Source organism: Calypte anna, chromosome 10, assembly GCF_003957555.1.
Source record: "Calypte anna isolate BGI_N300 chromosome 10, bCalAnn1_v1.p, whole genome shotgun sequence".
In the NCBI taxonomy this organism is placed as follows: domain Eukaryota; kingdom Metazoa; phylum Chordata; class Aves; order Apodiformes; family Trochilidae; genus Calypte; species Calypte anna.
The window spans coordinates 4,499,034-4,513,512 of NC_044256.1; the positions used below are offsets into that span (position 1 = coordinate 4,499,034).

At 39.0% G+C, this 14,479-nt stretch overlaps 1 protein-coding gene across 2 annotated transcripts in view; it reads left to right on the forward strand.

Moving 5' to 3' along the window:
• The first annotated feature begins 280 nt into the window (after positions 1-280).
• Positions 281-14,479, forward strand: part of CGNL1 (cingulin like 1) — a 53,686-nt gene continuing 39,487 nt past the window's right edge. Inside the window, exon 1 of one of the 2 annotated variants that reach the window (XM_030457401.1) lies at positions 281-437. The gene's annotated coding sequence lies outside the window, so the exon portion shown is untranslated. Of the gene's footprint in view, positions 438-690; positions 783-14,479 lie in introns of those variants that run through there. The other variant, XM_030457402.1, reaches the window with a different exon arrangement.

Genomic DNA, 14,479 nt, shown 5'->3' on the forward strand with positions numbered 1-14,479 from the left:
CTGTCAAGCGGCCTCGAGCTGACAGTACCTGGGCCTGGGTTTCCTCCTCAGAGCATTGTTCTGGTCACCCCCCTCTCGTCCTGGTACCATTTGCCGCAGCCCGACCAGAGGAGGAGCCGGGAGTTCTTCCCCTCCCTTGGCGGGCCGGGGGGGGCTCAGCCTGAGGAGAACCCCGCGCGCCGCGCTCCCCTCAGCGGGCTGAGCTGGGCGGGAAACGGCATCGCGCGCGCGCGGAAGCCCCTCGCTCACCTGAGGGAGCGCCCCCCGCCTGGCTCCTCCCCGGCAGGGCCCGGGTGCGGCCCCGCACCCCCTCCCCTGTTGGAGGGGGCGGGCAGTCCGCGCTCAGCTCCGGTGGCGAGTGCGGCCGGTGGGGCGGCGGCAGGACCGGCACAAAGTTGACGGCGATTCCCCTCGAAGGACGAGGCGGCTCGGGACGGGTGAGAAGAGTGGCGATCGGTTGCGACGGGAGGTCTGAGAACCAGGGCGGGAAGGGGGATGGGGGGGCACGGCACGGCGTCGCCCACTTCTCCCCGCCGAGATGGCGGGGGCCGGGCGGGCACAGGGACTGTGGCGCGACCTGACCGGAGCGCGGCGGGCACAGGGAACGTGGTCGTGTGGTGCCACAGGGGCTGCCTGCGGAGGTGGCTCCCCGCGTTGAGGCGCCCTGGGTCTCTGCCTTCCCATCTCGCTCCGTTAAACACGCTCCTTTCAAAAGGCCAAGGACGCCGAGCTCTCTCGGGCGTGAGGAAAGAACAACACGGCGCTCCCTGCACGACCAGCTGGTAAGGCGCGGGGAGGCTGGCGGAGCGCCGGCCGTGCCGGGACAGGCCTTCCCCTCAGCGCTCCTCAGGGCTCTGCGGGCGAGCGGCGGCTGTGCCGCTCCCGGGGCGGCGAGGGGAGTGCCGGCACGGGACCGCGGAGGGGAGAGGGAGTTGCCGGGAGAACCAACTCCGGTAGGACGTGGGTATTGCTGAGTTTCCTCTCGTGGCTGGTAAGAGCGGGGGCTCCTCTCCCCGAGCGCGGTATCGGCCGCGGCTGCCCAGGAGCGGTGATTGCTGCACCGCCGCCGGGCTGTGCTTTCAGCTGAACTCGCGTTCTCCGGGCCGGGGGGCACCGAGGACCGGACGGGCCGGGAGGGCTGGGCGGGCCAGAGCGGAGCCCCCCGGGGGTGGCCAGGCCCGCGGTGCGTCGGGGGCGCCGTGGCTGCCTCCCTGCGCGCATTCCTCCAGGGATTCCTGGCATTCCTGAGCTGAGGGCACTCTGACTTCTTCATCTCCTTTTATTTCACGAATTAGCGTATTTTTGCGAAAGGGTGTGTCTGCATTGTGTGTGTTCTTTTTCATGGGAAAAGCTTGGAATGGCAGTTCAGTAATTTACCCTTCCCAATTAAGTTGGCATCTGATAATAATTTATATCCCTCCCATATGATGACAACTTTATGCAGAGATCACTGCTGCGATAAAACTTGTGGTGAGTTTGGATTAACATCTGCAGTTGACAGAAGAATATTTGTTATAGCTTTTATCTTTTTATAATATTTTAGCTTTTTTGGCACATGAGTGTTTTTGGAAAATCACTGCAATGTAGTTTTGAGTAATTATCGTGGTAGAAATAGTGAAAACGTATCCTTAAAAACTGTTTTATTTATCTGAACATCTACACTGTGTTTAACTTGCACATGTTCATGCACAATGAATACTGTAGATGAACCAGAAACTCCCCAGGATATGATGGTTTGTGGTATACCTGTATGAATTTCATAGAATCAGTGTCTGATGCTTATTCTGACAACTGTCACGACTCATAGTTAAAGGTCTCTTTACAGAGGTGATTTTAGAAGAACCGTAAAACATTTGTATGAAAGTACAACAAAATGGCAAAACCAAACCACTGGTTACTCTTTTAAGGTGCTTTGTAAGAACTTAAGAACTTGTTTGATTAGCAATTGTATTTTTTAGAAATGTAAGATATGGAAGATGGATTTGTCTCTCTCTTTTTTTTTTTTTTCTTTCCATAGTTGGAGTGTTAGTTTAAACTTGAGCCTTTTCCTACAGTATTGGAATATACCATTAATAGTGTAGTAAGCAGCATATTTTACAAAGGGGATGAAGAAGTTTGTTATGAAAGGCTTTTTATTGTATGTTATTCTTTTTGTACAGTCAGCTGTACTTTTTGAAGACAAAATCTGTCAAAAATTAAAAAGCAGAGTTTCTAATCTTTATAAATAATTCTCTTATGATGTTAAGCTACTCTTTCACATAAGACAATTGTTATTAGAAGACTTCATCTTAATACTCATAAATACATTTTTAATTATATGATCTGAACAAACAAAATACAGTGCTTCAAATGAAGTTATCTCATAAAGGAACTGATATTTTTACATGTATGTATTTACAATTTAGGGGCATTTTTTAAACATATTAAAGAATTCTCTAGTTGGTTTACATATACCTTGAACTGCAACTGACAGTAGCTTTCTAAATCCCACTTCAGTGCAAATACCTACTACAAAGGATTATTTTAGCAAATGTCAGTGGTGTGATTACAGTAATGGGAAGGGAGGGCTTACCATTCATTGCTAACCTCTTTGATTACAGAATTTGTGGTATTCCAAAGAGCCTGTCTTCTCCATGGCTACATCACACAACTTTTTACTCTCAGTATCTGACAGAGTTGTGTTTTGCTTTTAAATCCAGTAAGGAGGATGACTGTTTATGCTGTCTGAATCACCTCCAAGCAAACTGTCTTCTTATTTTAATTTCTGTTAATTGCATTATTAGATCTCCCTGTCACTACTAAAATGGCAGAGAATGCACTTGGGTTCCCTGACAGGATATATATGGTGGATGTGGAATTTAATTCACCACAGAAATGGTCTGTGGTTTATCCTGTGTAATAAATAGAGGTAAAATTCCTCAATTTGCCTCAATAAAAGGAGAAAAAAAGCTGAAAAAAAGGATTTGGGACAGTTCCTTTTTCTGGTTTACCCTGTGCAATACGAAGTTTGTCTTTCTGGAAGTATGGGTGGAACTGGTTTGTTTGGGATCTTTGGTGTCATCTGAAATTTAAGTGAAATGACATGACCTCAAACTTGATTTTTAAATAATTTGTCATGTAGTGCTGTGACATAAAGATATATGCAAAGAGTTTCTTCAGCCTAGACCATAGTGGGCAGGATATTATTTAAAAATAGCTATTTAAGTATTTTGAGGCCAAATAATTCTGCTGATGGCAGATATTAAACAAAAGTTGACTAGCAGTGGTCTAATTCTGCAGCCTGGTGTTTTACCATTTCTGCCTCATGAAGCCACAGTCATAGTAAGGATGGTGATGTCATTATTATCTGCCCTTTTTACTGTCTTGATAACCTGAAAATGTTTGTAATGATATCAAGTGGGTGACCCTGATTATGCAGAACAGCGTTCAGCCTATGGCAGTGTCTACCTGTGTTGATTGAGGGGAACTAACAAGAACCTGGTGAACATCACTGATGCTAATAGATTTCTGAGAGATGGCCATGAACCCTGACATAACCAGCCACTTTTCCCCTCTCTGTGCAACTCTGAACAGCAACAGAAATGATAGAGCTACCTACTGCCTATGTGTTTAGATGAAGCAGATGAAAGAAAATTGTGTTTCTTCTGCCTGTTCCATTTCTTCTTCTTTTTAGGGGTAGAAGGAGGTTATCTTCAACCCAGTAAGTTGTTATGTGATGCAGAGCCAGGGTTTATGAAGACCTATGTCTTTAATATATAGAGATTAAAAACTGTGTCTTGATGAAGTGCCAGGATGAGGTGAAGAAGTCAGAATTTTGTCCAGTTTTGCTGCTAGCTCTCACCAAACTGCATACTGAGGAAAGTATGCAGTATAGTATAACTATAAAGTATATATAGTAAAGTGTATGTATAAATATATATTTATATATATATAATATATAATATATAATCTTTATCTATATATAATATATTTATATATTTAAATATATATACTTTATATATAAAGTATAACTTAATGGCAGTTTACAGTGGTTTTTAATACATATTGAATGTTGTGTTGGTAGGATGTAGAAAAAACCCCCAAAGTTTGTTTTGTAGTTTCTGTTCTTACTTGACAAAAGAAAGGAGAATCTTCCTAGTGAGAATGCTATATCACCAGGTTACTGTGGTAATATATGTAAGGAAAGGTACCTCACATGTTCATGGACTGCTTATTCCAGGCATGTTTATCTGGAAACAAAAACACGTTTCAGAAACTGCTTTGGACTAGGCTCTCTGAGTGAAGTTAAATCTAAATGGTAGTGTTTCTCAGAATAGAAGTATAAAAATTTAATGTTTAAACCTGAGAAATGAACGTGTTAGGAATGCATTTGGTAAAGATTTAGTGGAGTGGTAGTCATGGAGTCAACACTCCTTGGGATTAGAGCTCGTTGTGTTTGCTGTGACCTTGCAGCATCTCTGCCAACAAAGCTGGCAGTGTCCTTGAGGGAGTTTATCTGAACGTAGGCTTACAACTTTATGTGAAATATAGTGGATGGCAAAATCAATAGCCTAGCATTTTAAGTACATAGTTTTTCCAGGAGTGCCTCTAAATTTTTAACCATATTCATCTTTTGTATTTCTGAGATGCATCAACCAGATTCACAGTAACAGATTTAAAATTAATATTCTATAATAATCTTTGGACATTCTACTTAATTTTGGTAAAGACAGAGCAATGAGGAATAAAGATGGCTGGAAAAAACTTTTAAAAAAACATCAGAGAAATCAGTATGACTGGAAGATGCCCCAATTATTACCACAGCAGCCCATTTCTGTGAGGGTCCTGTTCTGCTAGGAGTCATTGCCATTCAGATAGCTACATAACTCTCAGTAGTCTCAGCATGATAGGAGCTTAACTCCAGGATTTTCAGACGTTCATAATTCTTTAGTTCTATGTACATTACACAATATTTTAATGTATCTAAAATGTTGATGTCAACCATATACATATGCTATGAAAAGGAGGCTTATTGGCCTAGATGCCCGTGCTTACTTATTCATATGCACCTGAGTATTTCTCTGTGTGTGTATACACAAACTCTCACAGGCACTTGCAGAAGCAATTATCAGACATTAGGGGTGTTTCAGCCTTATTTTAAATTCTGTTGAAAGACATCTCCAAGAGCTGTTAAAGTTTGTTAGAATGGAAGATGTATTTTTTGTATATAAAAGTACTCAAAAGTGGCTAGTGATTTGTGATCTCTTTCAATATAAAGCATAATGCAAAAGTAGTGGGTAAAATTTGGGCTTTTTTATTGAGATGCAGTAATGTTTTCAGTGATGTGAATCAAGTTCAGAATATTTTGTTAGGCCTTGTTGAAACTACTACTGGGTTGGCCTATGCCTTCATACAGTCATTTGCACACCATAAGCTGTTAAATGCAGGGAACAGACGTTCTGCAGTTGTAGTCTTTATTTACAAGAACAATTGATGTGTAATGTTACATTGTAATTCCACAGACACTTCAAGCCTCATGAAGAAGCAGCCCTACCTCTCTCATTTCCCCCCAGTAATTAGGCTGTTCCAGTGTGAGGTGAGAAGATTCCTGGACTGTGGGAGCTGGTTAAACCTGTGCTCAGTGTACAAGCAAGGCCCACACCAGTCAGCTTTGGCTGCACAGGGCTTCATAGACTCTTCAAAGTGATGCATCTCCTGGTGGAGCTCTGCAGCACACTTATAAAAGCTCCTTTTCTCTGTGGGGAATTACTCAGCTTCTCTCTCCTCTACTCAGCTCTGTCTTGCAGGATGAATGTGATGATACCATCTTCTTGTCTGGTAGTGGCTGGGCTCAGGGCCTGCATTTCTGACTGCATATTTAAATTTTAAAATGCATAGTGGAACTGGTTGAAAGAAATTAGATGAGTGTGAAGCCAAGTGTTTAAAGGATACAATGTAATTAAGACAAAGTTTAACAATAGAAAAATGGGAGCTTGAATACACATGAAACTGTGGCCTTATGTTGGCTGTGTAAATAACTCCTGAAGTCTATTTTATGTGCAGTCTTTGTATCTCCATAGAAATTAACCCTTTTCTGTATGTCTTCATATATGTGAGTCTTTACATATAGTTGTACTCATATAGCTCATCCTTAATTTTGTTTAGGAGTAAGCTATACCTATGTAATCAAGGTTATGCTACTTGTATCTGTTGTGTTGCTGTAACTGTGATTTCAGTAGACTGGATAATATTTTTTGAGTGAGAATATTGAGAAGAAGGTCCAGTAATATGTCACATCTAAAGCCAAAGAGTAATTTTTGGAGTTGGGAAACCTTTTTGTTTACTTTAGATAATAATATAAATTTGTGTTCTTGAAGTATTGACAAAACTTTTTAACAGAGGTTGCCCTAAGTCTGTTTCCATTCTTGGAGAATGGCTCTCTAATAAATTGTATTTTACCTAGCTTGAGATTTTTGCCTGAACCTCTAAAGATGTGAGCAGGATACTCTCTTCTGTTTAAACAATAGTGATATCATTGGGATGTATTAAGATAACTTCCTTTGGAACAAAATACAAAGTTTCTAACACTGACAATTGGAGGAAAATGTAGTGAAACAACATAGAATCTCTTGCGGAGTGAGTGTAGTCGTATCAGATGTTTGGATACAAAGCAACTATTGTATTTGAAATCACAAACTGCTTTTAGAATCTGTAAGTATCCTTGTGTCACTTGGCTGTTGTTTCTGTCAGTAATTGAACAGATATGAACACTTAGAATTTGATAAACTAGAAGAGTATATAAAATAGGATTTCTTTATTACCTTTTTTTTTTCTTAACCTTCTCCTTTGCATTTTTGTCAATAAAGTGAGTAAAAATTGCCTGTGGTCATACCACGGTGTGTATAATTAACTCTGGGATAAGTGTTTATAAGGTTTTGTTGTTTGCTTGCTTTTTGTATTTGAAGTTTGTAAATCTTAATTATACTGTGGTGTCAGCACACTTCAAGTGCAAATAGATAACCCCAGTAGATTAGATTCTTTGTTACTGGAAAAAAGGGCTTGTACAGATGTATATGAGCCTGCATGAGAGATGGAACAATATATTAGTGTAAGTACACTTTGCACTCATTCATGTCCATGTAGAGCTTGTACCAATGTAACTATTAATCAACAAATACAAGTCTCCATCTTCCTCCAGTGACTTAACTAGAATCAGAGTGAACAGGACCTGGGACTAGTTAAGGAAGGTTACATGAATTAGTTTTGTGGAACTCTCCTTCTGATACAGGTTGACTTCAGTTTTAGTATGCTTTTCAGGTGCTTTTTGGTTTTGGTTCCCTTTTGTTTATGATATGGAAAAATCTGGAAACTGGTTTTAAATAGTGATACAAAATATTCAGTACAGTTTAGAACATTGCATGAGAAATTTGAACTTAACTTAATATTTTTTTATCATTGACAAAAAATAAGGCTTTAATTTCTACTCAGTAAGGAATGTTAGAAGGCCATGCTATATTTCCTTAGGGGATAAATCCTGGGAAAGTATGACTATATGAGTTCATACACAACAGGTTAAGAAAATGTGGTATATATTATGTCCATCTTCAATCAAACTTTCACAATTTATGAGACCAGAGAAACTGCCAAAATATCTTGTTATTGACTCATAGCCATTGAAGCAGATTTTCCTCTTGAAAAAAAAAAAAACTAAAACCAACAAAACCAATTAAAAAAAAAAAAAAAAGGCAAAACCTGCTAGTTGTCACACAGCTCAAACATTTGGCTGATCTATCACATACTTTCATACACATACTTTCATAGGACTAACAAGATGTTTTACATTTGAGACACTGAGACTTCTTCACACACATTTTTCAGCCAGAAGGAGTATGAACCAAGCTGTAAGCAAATGAACAGTATCTTTTGCTCTTACTGCTGTTAATAGTTTTTTCTACTGACAGTCTTTATCAAATACAGTTCTCTTCGTGTTCTTGGAAGGGTGGCTGGGCTATTAATAGTGTGTTTTATTGGTTGAACATCTGAATTGGATTTGGGCAGAACTGCAACTGAAAATCCTCATCTCTAAGGTAGCAAATCCAAAACTCATCCACTTTGCTATTCTGCATTTCAGAAGAAATTAATAAAATAATGTGTAATCCATGCTACCTTAAGCATGGCTGTTTACTTCTAACAGCTATGGAAGAAAAGTATTAGCTGGAATTTTCATCCTGCAGGAAATTCTAACTTTTCATTCCTAGGCAGCCATCTGAAGTCAGAACAGAGAATGATATACACAGGATAGAAATTTAACTAATTAAAGTAGTTGATTCAGAAGTGTTGAAATACACACTGCTGAAATGTATTACAGTGATGACACACTCCCTTCTGTCCCCAAACGTCTCTATAGGTCAGTGTTCCTGGATGGACTTCATTTTTCATTATGCACCCAAACCCATATGACTACCACATTTAATCACAACCTGGTCAAAGCTGAAAGAAAAAAAATAAAAGAATATTGTATTCGTGGAAGGAGGTCGCTGGTAAAGAAGCTGGAATTATTAATTGCTTTTAAAGGAAAACTTGAGTGACCCATTTGCACTGTGGGTGTGTGAATCTCCAGCATTTACTTCTCTACATGGGCATTACACACACTTCAGCATGGCAATGGGTATGGATTTCATTGCAAGTAACAATGCAGTGTTGAGTGTGCAGTTCTGGGACCATAATGGAATGAATGCAGCAGGTCAAAACCTGACCCTTTTCCCTTTGCACAGCACCAGTTAGTGACAGAGCTGCATGTTGTGACTGCACGAGGACAGACTATATCTAAGGTTGATGGGATTTGGTGCTAAGTTTAGAAATAGCTTGTGTACTTACCAAACATTTTGCTTTTCTCCTTTCTGCTCTCCTGTAAGCAGGAGATCAAGTAAATTCAGCTACTCCTGAGCTATCTTTCTTACAGACTAAAAGGGAATGCAACCCAGGCCCATATTCTTTTTTCAGAAGCTTCAGATTATAGGTGGGGTTGACAGTGATGAAGTTTCCCTTCATGCTTCCAAGGCGTGTGTGAGAGATTGTGTTGCAACAAGTGTAAAACATTACAGTTTCAGCCTTTCCATTAATCACCCCGTCTGCTTCCTTTTCTTTACCTTTACATTATGCAAGTTTTCCTTCCTTTTTCTCTCCTGAAGTGATTTCCTGTCCTTTTCCCATAGCACTGTCATTTATTAGTGACCTAAAACCCACTTTGTTTTTGTGTGATATTGCTGGTACTTTCTGAATAGTCAGCTGCCCAGGGAATCTATTATTTAGCTTGGAGAGCAAGTTCAGTGCTGTGTAAAGTTGGAGGACAAATTTTATAGTTCCTTCCTGCCATTTTGCTGTGCATGTGTGAAAAATCTGGAGTCAACATCCAGATGTTTTCTCTCTTGTTTTTAAAAAAGGCACCGATTAAATAATATGACTCCTTTTTTGTTTAAGAAAATTTGGAAATAAATTTCATGGAACAAAATGTAATATGATAATCTAGCCTTTAGTAGCTTGAAACTTTCAGAATTCTAAACGTTCACTCCTCTGAAGAGAAGATAGTGTGGTATGCCCTAATCTTCCTTTAATGAAAAATATTTGGCTGATACAGTCTTTGGAGTCTCAGGACTGTGATATTGGATATGAGGGAGTTCCTGGGTTTTTTTATCACCAAGGAAGCCAAGGAGGAGCCCTAGTGTGACAGGAGAAGTGGAAAAGTCTGATCCTTTTTATTCTTTTGCATTCCTTCACTAGGTTTACCCAAAAGGAGAGTACCTGTAAAGTGAGGAAATAACTGTGAAGGATTTGTGCCCCTTCAAGGAGGCCAAGGAACATATCCACGGGTGGGATTTTGTGTCCCCCCTGTGCTGTTCATCATCTCTGCTGTTCCAGGAGTCCTGGCTGTTGAGGGCAGCTTCTTAGTTCTTGTACTGGAAGCAGAAAGTGTGAGGAGTTCTGTGGCAGATGTGTTAAAGGCACTCTCAGTAGTGGGTGTGTTGGGGCAGGATGCAGAAGAGCAAGCTTCTTGCTTCTTGTATGCAGAGTGGGGCATTTAACAGGTTTATTGGTTGGTTTTATTTTGTTTTTTGAGAAATCTGTCTTGTGGATTTGGCTAGAGAAGCACTGAAATGGATGAGTGGACACAATTCCCAGCCTTTATGGTGCTGTAATGTTAGGAGGGCTGCAGAGCTGCTGAAGGGAACAGCCACGTCTGGCACAGGAGTGTTTCCCAAAGGTGCTTTTTTTCTGCTCATGTTGACAGGAAATGTAGTTGGGACTGCAAATTACAGGGATTTTATTTTTTTGTAGGTGGGTCTCACGTAACTCCTGGTAGTTAGCTTTAGAATAACTGAAAGGATATATTTTGGAGGAAAATTTACAAAAATGTTTTTGACCTGTTGAACCTTCAGTATTCGCTCCTGTGGTTCTTTGTAAAGTATCATATCACCACTGAAGAACAAACTGTTACAGAAAAAACATGCAGAGTATTGGATTTTCAGACACAAGAACCTCTGCTGACAAGTTTTCTTTGTAAACATAAATGTCATAGTTTCTATTTTTGGCAAAAATAAGTTGTTCTGAAAAACTAAACCACTTCTGAATAACAATAAAATATGAGACCTTCATACCCCCTGGAGGCTAGTGTTTAAAAATTAGTGTTTAAACACCTTTATGAAGGCTTATTTTAAAAAGAAATCCCAAAACTGAAAGTCCTAAACAGTTTGAGTGCCAAATTTGTTTGCAGTGTTTTCAAAAGTTTATTTATCAAAGATTTATAGTTCAAAAATTCAGTTTGGAACTTTGTGACTGGCTCAAGAAGACCCAGGCCATGTGGGTGCCAAAATAAGTGACCCCTCATTCCCTCATGCCTTACTTGCTGATGTGATAGACAACTGCTCAGTTTTTTTGCTGGATCAATAAAGTGGTTACAGGGTTTCTGCCTCACAAAAGGAACAGGGAGGATTGTACAAGCTTAAAAAACAACACTCTAGAACTGTTGGTTGTGGAAAGTGTGTTATGACCTACATTTGTTTAAGTCACTTGGTAACTTAAAACATTGAAGTGAAGTAAGCATCTTTCAAACCAACATATTTGGACCTTTCTAAAGAACTTGGTCCTATTCTGTTGGACTTGCTCCAGATGATGACAGGGTTTAGAGAACTTGTTGATCTGTATACCCAGCTGCTTGGGTTTATATGATGTTACTGTAGAAAGTCCTCTCTTTTGTGGACTGCTTGCAAGTTTTCAGGTGAAACTTTCCTGCTTAATAAAATGTGGCTTGGTAAGAACAGCAGATGAAGTTACCAGTCAGGAGATGTCAATGTACTTCCATTGCTGTAAACTGAAGCTGAACTTTTTACCTCTGAAAGATATTGATGGTTCTTGTGTGTTCTTGACTATGTTATCTGTTGTTTTAGCAAGTAAATACTTTTAAAATAAAATAAGCTATTGAAGAAGTTATTTCTTATACCCTGATGAATTTGCTTGTGTCGTTGTGATATTTGCTTCACAATAGGAAATAACTGATTTTAAAAAATAATAGAATGACAGTCTTCTACCTAATTAGTAATTTATGCAGAATCCTTGCTTTGATTTCTGAAAACTTTATTTTTAAACTAGGAAATAGCAAATAAAACTTCTGAGAAAACTATTATTCAAAATTAAAATTATTGCTTTGGCAGAAAAGCTGGAATTAGAAGTTAAATAACCCTCTATTAAAGAAAAAAGCATTTTTTTTTCCCTAAGTAACTACGAGGAAACAAAAAGCAGCCCTACAAACAGGAAACCTCTTTGTAAGCCTAGGGGTACACTGTTCTGTCACAGTGTTTGAGGGCATCAGCAGACTGAAAGAAGATTAAAACTGAACAGTTACAGCTTCCAGTGCCTCCAGCTGTCACCTTCTCCACTGTATCAGATGTTAGAATTTCAGTCATGAGCAATATGGAATACAAAGCTGACTGCATTTCCCTGAGTATGCCAGTATGCGAATCTTTGTGGCTGAGGTGTGTGCTCAGCCATCAGTGCTCAGATGTTCTCATTTCTGTCACGGTGATGTCCCTCAGAGAGTAGGGCAGGCAGATGGAAGAGCAGGAGCTTGGGTCAGCTCATCTTAATCCATTGCTGTAAAACTGCCAGCGCTTGGGCTGACGAGTGTAAAATGTGTGTGTAGAAATATGAGTGTAACTATAATTCAACAATTAGCCTCATCAGACATTTTAGGTTTTCGTCAGGAAGGCTATGTGGGAGGAAAGACAGCAATACTTTTTAAAATTAAAAAATGTTTAAAATGTGACATACCCGATCGTTTTGTGTATTGTAAAATAACATTTTGATATTTTGTAGTTCAGTGAGTGTTATCCACTGTGGCTTCACATCCTATGAAATAGGAACTATAAGTAAAGCTTTCAAATGTTTGAGCAGGAAAGTGAGCTGTCTTATTTTCTTGTAGGTGTAATGGGGATTTATATATTTTTTAACAGTTCCAGAAAATAAAATGTTTTATTTAAAGAACTGTCTATTTAGCACTTCAGTTTCTACAAGGTTGAATCATTTTGTATAGAAAAAATAGTTTATTACTATAATGCAGAAGGAGAAGACAAATACACTTTTATTTCCTTATAGTTTCAGAGACAAATTAAATATATTAATGGTTAATTTAAGGTAGATTATGAAACTAAATACTGTTTCCACTATACACTAGGGGGTTTTGTGGTTGTTTTTCAGGCAATTTGGTTGTTTGTTTTTCCCTGGATATTTTTAGCAGCTTTGTAACAATACTGAAAGTACAGCTTTTGCAGTCACCCTGAATTTCACATATTGTAAGTTACTGCTTATCTGTTCTTTGTATGGATTGATTTGAATTCTTAAGTTTTAGGTTCATTTTTATTAACCTCTTTTTCTTGTGTTTGTTAATTGTTAGCACTGCTAGCAAGATCAGATGAACTTTACTGTTTTTATAGGTCTTTTAATACATACAACTTTAAAGTGTAGTGTAAATGCTCATATGCTAAGCAATCTGCCTAAATTTACTGGTGGCATTTCTAATCTTGCTAGAATTGCTAAGTGGAAAGCCTTTTCAAGAATTTTCACATATTTGCCTAATGCAGATGTGTGCCTCCAACTATGTATAAATTGTAGGAGGTTTTTTCACTTACATAGTCACCTGAAAATGGTGACTGAGTTATTTTATGTCATGAGTGATTTTAAGTTAGAGTAGTATCAGCACACTGTATTCTGAAAACAAGATTTCTTTTTATAGATGTAGCTTTCTGAGCAATTTGTTCTTTCTGTAAACACTGAGACACTTTAAACACTTAATCACTCTTGAAGATAAAGGATTCTTTTACTTTTTTTCATGGGCTGTGTCTCTTTGTTAATACTGTCTAGTATTAACAATAAAAATAATGTCTTCCTAGCACTTTTTCCCTAAATAATCGTGCAGATTTGATTTTGAAGTCTAGAAAACTGTTTCATACTTTTAATTTTGCTAAAACTTGAAATTATTTCTATGTTCATAATTTCATTACATACCTATAGTATTAACTACAGATCATCATTGTCTAATATAACAGTAATATAAAAATGGGAAGCCTAAAAGCTTCAAAATGCTTACTTTATTTGAAAGCAACTTTTGAACCTAAAATTCTTCCCTTTTGTTGCCTTGAGTAAATAAAGAACAGTTTCAAGCCATTGAGGAATGTAGCTGGACCCACTCAGCAGTTTAAAGATCAAAGTGGGGAGCCTGGTTTCCTGCTTTTCCTATCTCCAGCAATGTCGTGTGGTCTGATTACTTCATAGTGTATAGTCTAAGCTTCAACTTTGTAAGCCCACTGTATCAATGGAGCTCTCTTAATTGACTGTAGGTGATAATAATCAGCTTCTGCTATTTTGACTTTGACATTTTTATATCAGCCTATGCATCAAAATGTTGTGTGAGATATTATGAATAGTATGAATATTCAGAAAAGAGGTAAAGAAGTGTGGAGAAATACGTAAAATGGAGGCTCAAAATAATGGAAGTGTATTGGTCCTTGCTGTTTCCTTCCCTTCTTAGTTTTTCCACTTTCCTTAGCCTTCTCTGGCTCATCTTTGCTTTTCCCTTGTGCTCTTTCTCTTCCTACTCCAGGAATTCTTAAATGGAATCATAGTGTCTATTTGCTTCCGTTTACTAAGTGTAATTTAGCCCCTGAATTAGCCTATGCTGATTCCTGCAGATGAAGTAAGTAAGGAGTTGGGGAGCAGGAGTTGCTTTTTTGAGAGAGGAAAAGATTTCTGTGGAGAGGTGTCCTGATAGAAGGAAGAATTGAGGGAAAATAAACATGATGAATATTGAGCCTAACTTCTTAAATTAACATGAGGAAAAAAATGTAATTCTGCTGTTGATCAGGGTATCTGAGCGAGGTGGTTTATGCTGAGATTCACAGGAAAGTGAAACTAGCTGCAGAAGTTTGCTTTTCCATGAGATATCCTGTTG